Source organism: Ips typographus, linkage group LG15, assembly GCF_016097725.1.
Source record: "Ips typographus isolate SLU linkage group LG15, UJ_Ityp_2.0, whole genome shotgun sequence".
Classification (NCBI taxonomy): Eukaryota; Metazoa; Arthropoda; class Insecta; order Coleoptera; family Curculionidae; genus Ips; species Ips typographus.
Genome location: NC_138436.1, coordinates 7164694 through 7178988, shown reverse-complemented (window position 1 = coordinate 7178988; position 14295 = coordinate 7164694). Strand labels below are relative to the sequence as shown.

Genomic DNA, 14295 nt, shown 5'->3' with positions numbered 1-14295 from the left:
GAATGACAGCCAGCAGACTGTGACTCTAGTTAAGCCTCTGAAGATGGGCGTCTAAATACATCCGAAACATGTCAGGCAGATAACAACTTAATAAATGAAGACCCCGCGGGAAGAACCATACATGTCCATTTTTCGATTACAATAATCAAAATCAGTGTCTCGCAGGACTTATAACGGTTTTGCCAGTGGTACGTCGACGTCCCCGTACACAAAATATAGAAATGTTACACAATGCTTCCTATGCGTATCGAGTTCGTTGTCTTCAAGATGGGTATCTTAAAGATGTGCAAGTGTGTCTAAATGCCTTTGCTGCATTCCACGGTATTTCCAAAAATTGGGTTCAAAACATAAGAGAAACCTTGGTATTTCATTGGATTCGGGTACCTAAGGAAGGACACTTGCAGTCTTTGTGACACGTTCAAAGCTGAAATCGATATTCTTGAACAAAAATCGGAAAAGCTCGCTCAAGGAGAAGAAAAAACAAAAGTCATTCACGACCTTAAAAATAAAATGACAGAGAAAGAGGTCCATTTAAGAAAGAGCGAATTTTATTCTTTGAAGAAGAAATACAGAAAAGTTGCATCGAAAGAAGAAAGCGAGTGATGGACTTTGGACTTTCAAAAAAATCTCTCTACACCGAATATAACAACCAATGATGTATACTACAAACGTCAATTGACTTTTATCAGTTTTAATATTCATGTACTTCTAAATTCCCAGTCTATTTTATACACTTATGATGAGGCGGTTGCAAAAAAAGGCGCTGACGAGGTTGTCTCAATGATGTACCATTTTCTTAGCCAAATTTTACCAGCGAGTGTTCGCAATCTTGTAATATTTTGTGATTCATGTTCCGGGCAAAATAAAAACTTTACAGTTATGCGTTTTGTCCACCATCCCGTACATAATGAGCAGCGTTTTGAGAGTGTAAAAATGATTTTTCCAATTCGAGGACATTCGTATTTAGAGTGCGATCGGGATATGAGTCTGGTGAATCAAAAGGCCTATACTGAAGTACCAAATGACTGGAGAGATGTCATTCGTAATTCAAGACAAAACCTACACCATTCATGGTTCTTGATTGTGAAAAGGAAGTAGAATTTTTAAATTGGTCAGACTATTTTATTGACAAGTACCCAAAGAAAAACCCAATTCCCACAAGGCCAATAAGGGTTTTGGAAGTTAGAAAAGAAAATCCTAGTCTAATATTCCATAAAAATGCATTTCATGGGCTGTATCACAGTGATGTTTTTATTGTGAAGAAAAAACAAGCCAAGAAGGGTATAAATTCTAAGCAAGGGTCTAAAACTATCCCTCATTGTCCAACAGCAAGATTATCAAAAGTTAAGCCGAAGAAACTGTACGAGGACGAACTTAAATAAAAACTGAAAAGATTAAAGATTTACAACATTTCATCTTCTATAAAATAAAAACATAACTGATGATTGTTTTTAATTGTTTATAGGTTCCTCACAACTCCAGAATCCAAAGAATTTTATGAAAACCTGCTTGTGATCGAAGATCAAGTTACCAATTATGACAGCGATGCAGACGAATTTGCAGAATTGGTGGAAGAAATGGGGAAATAACTATCTTCTTCTGTATAAAAAAGCTTAGAGACTAATTTTTTATTATTTTTTTACTATTCCGTAAATATATTATTAAATCAAAACTAAACGATTTGCTTAATATTTTTTTGATTATTTTAGAGCATTATTTATACACCCAAGTTAGTAAAACTAAAAATCTATTTTTCTCAAAATTACCTCTGATGGACATATATGGTTTTTCCCCCCGGGTCTTCAAATGAAAAAGAAATAGTAGTCCATATTCTTTAAGTGGAGTTGTACAAGTACAAAAGGAAGGGAATGACACGCAGTCGTCTCCACAATACTTTATTTCGACCTTCAAAAGGTAAGGCCTGCTCTACTAGTTTCGGACATATAAATGGCCATCTTCAGGGGCTACAAGAATAACTTACTCCACTTATGTGTAACAGATGTTTAAAAAACGAGAAAACCTACCTCAACTCAACAATCAATGCGCCGGCTGTCTTTTTAAAAAGGGAGAGACAGTGAGACCCCCATGCTGGTGAGGGAGGGGATGGTGGAAGAGACTGCTAGGGGTGTTTACAAGGGATTAGGAAGCATTAAAAGGTTAGAGACCTAAAAAAGAAGTTGATGTATGATGATGGTAGCTGATCATTCAGGCAGGTGTGCCCACTATCATCAGAAGCCTTGTTGATCTCAAGCACCTCAAGGTGGTTGACGAGGCTGCCCTTAGCACACACGTGCATAATCTTGAAACCCTGTTCAGCATTGAAGGTGTGGCCATTCAGACAAAGATACCGAGAAAAATTAGATTTCTTATAGGTGGTATTTAGGTTAGGGCTGTTGGTGAACTTCAAGTACTCCCGAGTGTGCACGTGAATACGAGTGGAGAACCTCCTGCCCGTCTGACCAACATAGAGAGCATTACATCCGGGAGTGCAACAGGACAGTTGGTAAACGCCTAATTTGTGCAGTCGGGGAGTAGGATCTTTGGAGTTAACAAGGAAATGTTTGGAGGTATGGGAAACTTTGAAGCAAATATTTATGTTATTTGACCTGAAAATGTTTTTCATTTGAAGTGAAAGAGGGCCTAAAAAGGGAATGGAAAAGAATTTTGGATTTTCAGACGTGTCTTGGTGTATTAATTTCTTATTAACAAATTTTTTAAATGGTTAAAATAAATTTTATTGACTAGTGTATTGGGAAATGTATTGTTGGTTGCAACTGTTTTGATCCAAGAAAGTTCTAAGTTAAAGTTTGTTTCAGATATTGGTACGTTAAATAGGCGGTTAAAGAAACAGTTTAGGGACGCAACCTTCTGATTGAGAGGATGATTGGATTGTAAGGGGATAATGCAGTCAGTACTGGTGGGTTTGTGATAAATGGAAAACTCAATGTGGTTATAAGACCTGTAAAGCAAAATATCAAGGAAAAGTAGTTTATGGGATGACTCTAATGCCATGATGAATGAGATTGATTGGTGTAAATTATTAAGAAATATTGTCACAAGTAGATTCTCGTTAATTAATTTAATACTAACTACTACCAATACGTTAATTACTTAGTCAGCAAATAATCGGCTACTGACCGAAACAAGTCGTTGACCAGTCAAATTGAAGAGTGAGCAATTGAACCTTTTAGAACGGAAGCTAGCTAAGGTGTTGCAATCGCCAGTCAGCAATAAGTAATCAATTGTTCGGACAATGATCCAAGTGCTTAGACAAGCACTTAAGAAATTGAACTGACTAAGGGATCGCAATACCTTACAATAAATAGCCGAGAAATTTGGAAAGGAGGGAGTTAGAAATTATCCGCGAAACTAGACGGTTCGGTCGCGAAAGTTAAGGAAACTCTACCCCGACACTTACCCTCGTCCAAAATGGTTTGTGAATTAGTTATCATGTAAGTACAAACTCTATAGTTTGAATTAAACCAACTTATGTCTGACAATGCTTTTTATAAATTCAGTTTTTATTTAATCTTTCTTTATTAGTTTCTCTATGAATAAACGTTGTTGTTGTTGTTGTTATCCAATCTTTGAGTTTAACTTGACCACGACCCCAGCCTACACGTCCCCGCGTTACGACTAAAAATTAGATCGTGACAATATGAATAGTTGTTGAAGGTCATTAGGGGACCCGTCAAAAATACAAAAAATGTCATCCACATATCTTTTGAAAAATACTATTTTATTGAAGGAGCGGTAGGATTCTAGGAAATTTTCAATGTTGGACATAAAAATTTCTGCTAGTAGAGGGGAAAGACATGAACCCATAGCCAGGCCCCCGGACTGTGAATAGAAGGTGTGGTTGAACTGAAAAGAGTTTTGATCCAGTACCAGAGCCACTAGGGTTAGTAAGTCTTCCACCTGGAAAGGGTCCAGACCTTCGGAGGCAGACAACAGATCTCGGACAAAGTTTAAACGATCGAGTGGTGGGATGCTAGGAAAAAGGTTGAAAACATCAAATGATACCATGATTGCTGTGTCAGGAATGGTTATGAGTTGGGAACCTGTTACGCCAATAATACACACGATTCTCGAATGTTCCTGTATGCACAGAATGTTCCCGCTATACGTCCAGTAAACGTTTATTGTATGGCGAACATTCCATCCGATGCGCCAATCCAAGTTTAAAGATACCGAGACATGTCCAAAAGTAGCTGTTTTGTGGATTTGCATTTTACATGGGGTTAAATGGGTAACTTCCTTATTTTAAGGCCTAGAGGGTTGAGACTTCGTATTAGGGGGGTAAGTTTGGGACACCCCAAGGAAGCGGTTGCCACGTTGTGCACTTTTTCCCTAAATTTAGGGAAATTCTATACAGTGACCCCCTCGTTTTTCCCTAAATTTCAGGAAATCTTAATCTGGCTATGAGGCCTTTGTAACAGTATCATTGAATGGTCGGTTATTGGCTGTTGGAGGTTTTAATAACCGTCAGGACAGTTTAAATTCGGTGTAAGAGTTTGATGTTAAAACCAATAAATGGACATCAGTCACATGTATGCTTTCCCAAAAAGGTGGATTTGGAGGAGCAGTGTTGGATTTGGTCAATTTAGAGCACATCGTGGGACAAACTAATACCTAGTTAATGAGAACCATGTGATATGTACACGGTGATCATTTATAATGTCCCCTCTCTCAACTTTTTTATTTTTCACATTAGAAAAAAATTAGGAATAGAAAAGTTGTACGAGATGATGCAAGCTATTTGCAGAATATATTGTTATTTATACAGGACGTTTCAGAAATGCGAAAAAAGTTATTTTTTCAAATGGAACACCCTATATATTTTCAATTTTCTAGAATTATGAAACAATTCTGAACATTTTTTTTATAATATGTCCTATAGCTAAATGTAATAGTTTTCGAAATATTCGCATTTCCACTAAGCTGATTCCAGTTCTAGGTGGCGGTGAATTACGCGGTTACGAAAAAACAAAAACTTTGTTTATTACTGACAGTAGTGACAGTTACACGTTGCGGGAATATAACATTATTTTTATTAAAATGCCTTATTCCGAAAGAGAAAAACCATTTACTCTGAAAATATTTATTAAAACAAATAATAACGTTAAAATTGCTCAAAGGGCACTCCATAGAATTAACCCCCGGAGGCATATTCCAGATAAGCAAACATTTTATAGGATCTATGAAAAGTTTCAACGAACATCCAGCCTATTGAGAAAAGAACAATGGAAAGAGATGAAAATATGGATTTGAATATTCTGCTAAAAGTTGAAGAAAATCCAAACATTTCTCTGAGAAAAATATCGAAGAGTTTGGAAGAAGAGCATGGCGATTCAAAAAATACCTCTTATGGGAGGATACAAAACACTCTCAAGAAATCAGGATATAAAACATTCAAAATAAGGCCCACAACAAAATTAACGCCGAGACAAAGGGAAAAAAGAGTTGAATTTTGCCAAACTATGTTGGAAAAAAATAACTTGAATAACAATTATTTGAAAAATGTATTCTGTACCGACGAGTCATCATTTGCGACCAGCGGTATGATTAACAGGAAAAACACGGACAGTGGGCCACAGTATATCCCCACGGCTACGGGGAATTTCAATTTCAATGTCGCCAAACTGTCAATGTTTGGTGTGCTATCCTGTATAACAAAATAATAGGTCCCCATTTCTTTACCGTTGCTTTAAACTGAGATGTTTATTTGAATTTTCTCCATCAAGAACTAGAGGACTTTTTTGATGAGCTTCCGTTGGAACAAGAGAGAAACATTGTTTTCCAACAAGATGGCGCTCCACCTCACAGTGTCGTAGCTGTTAGAAACCATCTAAGTCAACGGTTCAATGAATAGATTGGGAGGGATGCACCGATAAAATGGCCTCCTAACAGCCCTGAATTGACGCAGATTGATGCATTTTTATCTTCTTCTTCTTTACGTGCCGTCTCCTTTAAGAAGGTTGGCTATCATCATGGCGATTTTTATCTTTGAAGCTGCGGATCTGAACAAATCAACAGAGCTACTGTTGTACCACTGCCTTAGGTTGTTCAACCAGGAGATGCGTCTCCTTCCTATACTTCTTTTACCCTGTATTTTTCCTTGTATAATAGTTTGCAACAGTGTGTACCTCTCCCCTCTCATCACGTGGCCCAGATATTGCAATTTTTTGATTTTGATTGTGTTGATTATTTCCTTCTCCTTTCCCATTCTTCTCAACACCTCCTTGTTCGTTGTTCTGCTCACCCAGCTTATTCTGAGGATTCTTCGATATGCCCACATCTCGAATGCTTCCAGCCGGTCAGTGTCGCACTTCTTAAGCGTCCAGGCTTCCATTCCATATAATAGTACTGGAAATATGTAGCATTTAAGCATTCTGATTTTAAGATGTAGACTAAGATCTGTTCTGGTTTATGCATTCCTCATTTTATTAAACACTGATCTAGCCTTTCCGATTCTTGATCTTATTTCTTGTGAATAATCATTATTGTCATTTACAATTGTTCCCAAGTACTCGTATTTGCAGACTTTCTCCACTGGCTCCCCTTTGATCCATAATGTTTCTCGCTGTTGCTGGTGTTTTGTGATTGTCATGAATTTAGTCTTTTTGGTGTTAAGTGTGAGCCCCCTTTCTTCGCTGATCTGTACTACTAGATCTATCAGCCTTTGCAGTTCTTCCAGGGTTTCTGCTATTAGTACTGTGTCATCCGCGTATCTGATGTTGTTTATAACCTTCCCATTAACTTTCACTCCCGTTGTTTTTTGATTTTCCAGTGCTTCTTGTACTATCTCTTCTGAATATAGATTGAAGAGTAATGGTGAGAGCACGCATCCTTGTCTTACTCCACGTTTTATTTTTATCTTTTCTGAAAGTTCATTTTGCACCGAAACTTTGGCAGTCTGGTTAAAATAGAGATATGTTATTATCCTGATATCATTCCTGTCAATGTTTTTATCTCTCATGAGTTTTATGAGGTGATTATGGCGGACTTTGTCGAAAGCTTTGTTATAATCGAGGAAGGCTACATATATTGGTTGATTGACGTCCAAGAGTCGTTGAGACAACACATTAAAAGCAAACAACGCCTCTCTAGTACCCATTGCGTTTCTGAAACCAAATTGTGTTTCGATAAGATCTTGTTCAATCCTTCTAAAAATTCTTCGATGTATAATTTTAAGGAATATCTTAAGGGTATGGCTCATTAGGCTGATCATCCGGTGATCCTTGCATTCCTTAGCGTTCAATTTTTTTGGCAGTGTAATAAATGTTGATTTGAGCCATTCTCCAGGGATGATTCCGGTGTTATATACAGTGTTGTATAGATCTACCAGTACTCCAATTTGGTCTTCTGCAATTAATTTGATAATTTCTGTTGGTGTTTCATCAGGTCCTGGAGCTTTATTGTTTTTTGTTGTTCTAACTGCATATATAACTTCTTCTTTTGTTATATTTGGGCCCTGTTCCTTATCTGTGTCTCCATCTGTTGTTTCCTGTTGTCTCTCGTCTTCAAACAATTCTTCGATGTATTCTTTCCATCTTTCTAGTTTCCCTTTGGTGTCTGGAATTATCTTACCGTTTTTGTCTAGTAGAATACTGCTTTTGTTTGCTCTTTTGATGCCCGCTAGTTCTTTAATCTTTTTATGGAGATTAAAGTCATCATGTATTCTATTCTACGCATTTTCCTTCGTACCATTTTTCTTTGGCGTGTCGTATTTTCTTTCTAATTTCTTTCTGTATGGTCTTATATGCGCTATCGTCTTGCTTACTATCTTGACAACGCCATTATTGTGCTATTCTGTATTTCATATTTGGAGCTGAAACGTCTCTTAAAGTGCTTTTAACATGGAGATTTCTGAAGACGCAGATGTTACTCATCATCACCTGAGCTGCGAGCTGTTGCAGAGGTGGCGGCACAGTCTCTTAACTATAAAAAGTAAGCTCAGATATGACAAAACGCATATTGATCTTATCCACCCGGGTGGAAAGTGACATTTACCCGGGTGGAAAATAAGAGCAGGTAATTTTCATCTTTCCACCTGGTTTAGACATAAGAAATAACGTTATTAAATACCTGGTTAAAAATAAAAGTAATTCCTTTATTAATTACAGAATACAGGATACGAAAAATTTTACTAGACGTTTTTGCATACAACCTAGATTAATTAATAGTTGGGAACATTTTAGAACTTTAGTTGTGTCATATACAATAACAGGTCTGAATGGTATCTCAAAACACACGTTTGGAGATTTTTAAAATTTAAAAACTGCTACCCATGTTTCGAAATTTTTAAATTACGGTGTATTTTTGAAAGATGTCTTCTGTTTAGATCTCTAATAGTAAAAGGTTAAAATTTAATTCACAAACTTGCAAGCGTAATGTCTATTTTAATATTACATTTTATGGTGTTGCACCTTATTTCGAACACTTCCACCATTAGAAGAATTGACTAGTAGGAGTGCAGTTTTTGAAAAGTAACTTAGAAGGATTATTTTAGTGTTGTGAAAAATTTCAGTATTTTGTTGTACAAAAATGTCAGCCAAAAATTTAAAAATTGTCAAATGGACAGAAGTCATTTTTTACTTTTTACGTTCATTTATTTTGACAGTAATTATGTACTAGGTTAAGAGCCAGTAAAATAAAAGTATAGTAGTAAAAGTATACCATTCTTGAATGGATTGCTATAAAACTTTTAGACAATATTGTTTGAATACTATTTAGTAGCTAATATCAAAGAATAGCTATTTAACAAGAACAGACAGTTGAAAAGAGAAAGCGAATTAGAGAGAGATGGACTCTTCCTACCAAAATTAACCGAGGTCAGTCAAAAACATCACCCCATCATCAAAGAAATTATGTCCCTTCTTGTTAAAATATATTAGGCATTTCACATTTTTTTGAATGTTGAATTTGTATTAGCGCCATGCGCATTGCATACTGCTGCAATAAAAAATAACAATAAGCTTCAAATAACATTTTAAGACAAGTTAATATACAGTGTGCTGCACCTGAAAACCATCGGATGCATACGGATTTATATCTTGCCCAATTGAAAAAAGTAAGTGTCGGTTGGAACAGGCTGTCCCAGAAAATTGTGGTGTAGAAAAGATTTGCTTTAAAATTTAACACCCTGTATACTAAGGCAATCATTCCTTTATGTGGCACTCTGAAGATAAAATGTAAACATTTAATAATACAGTTCTAAATTATTATGTTTTTAAACAAACTGTAAGAACTAGTTATTTACCATAGCCTTTTTTATCGACCCTATGGTTCACACAACAAATTTATAACTTTTATTTATTTTGAAGTGTGCTTATCCCTTACATAAATATTGCCCAATTTGCTAAAAGATGGCATGCGTTTTAAGCAATAGACAACATGCTCTACTAAAAGATGGCATGGCCATCTTGCCAATAGATGACACTCGCAAAGTTGCATTGGTTCTCAGTTTCTTCCAAATATAGCTAATTCTCTCTCTCTCTTCACACTGATTTCCGGCTGCCATACTCGAAATAAACTTTGGTCCATATTTATGGCCGGTAGTACATCAGTTTCATTGAGAATAACTTGTTTTTGGACAAACTATACTGATTGAGATTTTCTCAAACATTTTGACCCTTCGTCTGGGGGTTCATTTAAGTTTTTTAGACTTTTTATAGGTCGTCATCTATTAGAGGTTTTACCTTATGACATTTTGTGAATAGTTTTATTTCTTTATACGAAAGGTTAGTTATATGCTGCATTAAATTTAAATTTAAAGCAGACATTTTATTCCAAATTTCGTTGAACATTTTTTTACCGGAAAAGGATCACAAAACGCATTTTGACATAGTTTATGATAAATGAAAAAGTTCAAGTCAAATTCCTTGACGTTCACTACTTCTAATTTCTTCTTTGGTTTTCGGATTTGCAAACATGGTAATTTTTAACTCTTGTACGTTTTTTTTCTGAAAAAACGGTGCTCGCTAGATGTGTCATTCATTTAACAAATCGTTCTTACAAACAATAGAATTATTTAAATAAATGTAATATAAAGCATTTAGAAAAATGCAACTTTTGTTCAAGCGCATGTGGTGACAAAATTGTGAGTGTTAATAGTGAAGTCGGCCAATGGCCAAACTTATACGAATCGTATAAGAGCGGAGTTGACAGTGACGGTGTTGACGGCTGACAATATTGACTTTTACAAAAAACCTAACCTAGTTTTTAAGAAAAGAAAAGGCGTGCTTAAAAAATAATGTTTTTATTATTGTCAAGGTGCAATCCTGTTTTTAACTCTAAAATGTTAATGGCAAAATATCTATAAATAAAGCCGTTTTGTGTGCATCTAAGCAGTTTCATATTGAAGTGGAACCAGCTAATTACCTATATACAGTCCACCAGAATCAATCAAACAACTTTACCACATCTTAAATTTCTGCGGCACTCTGTACAGTTGACCATGAATTCCACGGATTATAGTTGTGTGCTATGATGGTGTTTTTAGGCACAATGCCTGATATTAGACAGTTATTGGTAAGGTTACGTTTTAAACTTTTTCTTCATATTGGCACACGAATATAATAAATTAGACTCAGCAAATAATTTTTGTCTACAAGCATCAAATAATAATGCATTTTTTTACTTTGGTATTAAGAAAATTACATTTGTGCCAAGTTGATTTTTTTGTAACCAATCAGTTGACAGACTGAAAATACGAATATTTTAGTTTATAGACTGAACAAATTATAGGCAAAGTTTTTTTACGGTAAAATTTAAGTGACTTGGTTGTCAAACACAAATAACAGGCATTTTTAATATATAAGCGTTATAAGTTAGAACTTTCTTTAATTTGCCACCCTAAAAACTATAATTTGTTTCCCCCAAAAAACTAGAATTTAAAGTTTTAAACAAACAATAGTAAAATTTCCTTTTTAACGACCTATTGAAAAATTGAGGACACAAAAATGACCCAACTCAATAAACATTGTTAATCTAAGGAATAAATCATGTATATAAAATAATAACAATATTGATTTTAAATACTCAAGGACTGGTATTATAATTAAAATGAGATAGTCTAGAAATGCAAGTCAAAGTGAACATAATAAATTAATAAACGATTTATAATTATATTGCAATGTTTGACAAAACTTGTTCAACCATATATTTTATCAATTTGCTTGAGTTAATGAAAAAAAGAAACAAAAATATTGATGTCATTATATTCAGTTACTGTCAGACATGTGTCTAATATTAGAATGAATAACGCAGAAACTATACGATCGTATATAATATAGAACACCAAAAACTGTCTAATGTGGCTCCTGTAGCGATCGAAAAACAACGTAAATACGGCTGGCCTGAATATTAAAATAAGTTTCCTGTTCCAAGAAATCTATTTTTAGCTGTCAAGGCCAAATCAGTCGGCGAACCAGACAGATAAAATTGGCAACTGTGTCGGTGACGCCTGCGTCGGTTCCACATGGCGCTGTATATTGCGCGGAGGCCAGTAAACCGCAGCATCGTGGAGGTCGGTTACATTTAAACCCATACCGTATATACAACTTTTTTCCTTATAGTTTTTCCTTACCCCTCTGCTGTGCCCATGAAAAACCTTGAATTATGAAGCGTAATCATGCAAAATACACTGCTGTAACTATGGCGATTATAGTGGAGGCTTGGGCGCCTGTGTTATGTATGGAGGCGACTAAGATAGAAATGCATGTATATATATATATATAAAAAAAAACCGATTCCGATGTTCTAATAGTATTTTTAAGTGTTCCTGGATATCTGAGCTAAATAGTACGGGTACACCTCTACCCCGCTTTCCTCTAATCACGACTCTTTTAAATAATCTAACTACCCAAGCATCACAAAACCGTATATTACTCGTTTATTTCTATCCGCAACTATCCTTCACTAAACCGTGTATGTAAAACGTGTTATATACCGTAAAATGTCCGCGACTTCTACGTGTATTTTTGCTCTACTACTAACCATTTTATATACATTATGTGTAAGCAAAGTTAAACATATTGTCACGACTAGCGTGACGTGTTGAATTTAATTCAACTTATTTGCCTGGGATCTCGTTTCAGCGTGAAAATAAAACACAGTTAACTCTACCATCAAGTTCTATTAAAATAAGTACCTTAACCTAACAACTCCTAACTTACTAACTAATAAAATAACAGGTTTCCTAACCCAACGAAAACGTTGCTAACTCCCAATAAAATCATAATAAACCAGGCGTAAATCAATACACAACATAAAAGTACAATAAACATACTTACATCTCTATTGAAGACAGAATCTTGGAGAGAGGCTTGTCACTTGTAACGCGTTCACGAATAACTTTACTTGAGAGTTACGGACATGTCTAATAGATATTTGTGGTTCGGTCACTGACGTGGTGCACAGCAAAACTGGACTGACTGGAATGAACTGAACCCCTCTCTAGGGCACAACTTCCTTTTTATAGCATTCCAGACGCTGGTTCCACCAATCAAAATTCCCAGACCTGGCTTCGTCTAGCCGACAACTCGTGACGACCTTTCGACCCTCGGTACTTGGAAAACATTCCACATATTTCGCAATTCAGCAAATGCATCATAAGTGCAGTTGCACTCTGACCGCATTCCACAATTTTAATGTTTCCGCTCAAGTAATAAATTTGATTTATTATCCTTCGTGACAATATATCAAAATTGGTAAATATACTCGTTAAAAATTCGTTGATTTACAGTTGAATAAAAATGTTTAAATACGTTGTTTATTACTTCGTTTATACGTGTATGACAATTAGCGGATAAACTTATATATGTGAATTATATTAAACGTTTATTGCTATTGTCGTATAGCTATAATCCAAAAAATAATTATATACGTATACGAAATATTAATAATACTCCTGTATAGAATTTTGAGTTTATACGTACTGAAATGCCCTATAATATTGAATGTTAATTTATGTTTATGTTACCTATGATGATGAACAAAAGTACAGTTGACAAATATATATATTCAAATCCTTGAAATATCACGAATCAATCATTTATAATGAATACAATACCCCTGTAAAAACTTGATTCAAACACTTATGCAGAAAACAAAACAAATATAGAATGGCGTAACAATGTAATATACAAACAGAAAGGTGACAAATTAAATAGCAAACGTAACAACCAAAACATTTACCTGTTTACTATACATTGTTGCGTTATCCCATTTTGGTTTGATTTTCCGTTTACAACCTAAAACAAAATAAAACATTCTTAAGCAGCTAAATTTTACAGTTAAAATAAAAATTCTAAACATTTTATTATTTTTATTTTTTTTCTTTGGAATAGAGGTACCGATGCTTAGCTAATTTTAGCCAATCTTTTACTGCGTTATGAATGTCAAATCGGACCTTTCTCGTCCGGAGTATGATAATTTGACTGCCTCTGTAAAATAGTGTACAAAAATTTGTATTTATGCCAAAATGCAAAATAATTTTTGACACTTACCATTGATTACCGACAACATTCGGGTGGTTTTAAACGGGTGTTTGTCCCTCCCAGACCAATTGAAATGCTGTGCCACTTTGTTCGTAATCAAGAATTTTAATATATTCATCACAGTGTTGCGGACACTCGAACCAATAATCGCCGCTAATCATCGTCTCTGCAAACGTATATTCATTAATTACATAACATTAGCTAAAAGTACATTATTAATGAAATTATAAAATTTGTAATTCCTGGCACTTAGGTCTAAAGTAATAATTTCAACCATATTTTGCTTGTGGCTGGAGATGCCGCAATAATTTTTAGATCAAGAAGTAAACAATAAATTAAAACAAACGTACCATATATAAAGCATTATTTTCATCTGCAAGAAATTCTTCCACAGCTTTATAATCTTTTGTTTTTTGTTTGTTTGAAATTGGTAAATTGGGCATTGAAGTAATTTTGCAGTTGTTGAATCACACTAGTCTGTTGATTCCGTTCAATCATATCCAGTTTGATCATCTGTTGATCCTGCACCTCCCGAATATATTTTATTTCTTTTAGTATGTTATCTAACATTGAAGCCGAGTACTGGGAACTATTTGAATACATCCCCATCTGTGATCCAGAGGCAGATGGAATGGTACTATTGTCACGTTTAAATTATGAGCCCTTCTGGGTTCATCAATTAAACTGACTCGCGACGTTAAACGTCGCGCCGGGATCTCAGTTTTAAGGATGGAATCAAACACTGAGTTTTCTATTAAACACTTAAATCTATTAAATATAGTATACATAAATG

At 35.1% G+C, this 14295-nt stretch overlaps 1 long non-coding RNA gene and 1 pseudogene across 1 annotated transcript in view; both read left to right on the top strand.

Annotated features, from left to right (window-relative positions):
• Positions 1-14295, top strand: part of LOC145738457 (uncharacterized) — a 404307-nt gene that overhangs the window by 201000 nt on the left and 189012 nt on the right. The gene's annotated exons all lie outside the window — the stretch shown is intronic.
• LOC145738391 (uncharacterized) lies at positions 412-1589 on the top strand (annotated as a pseudogene).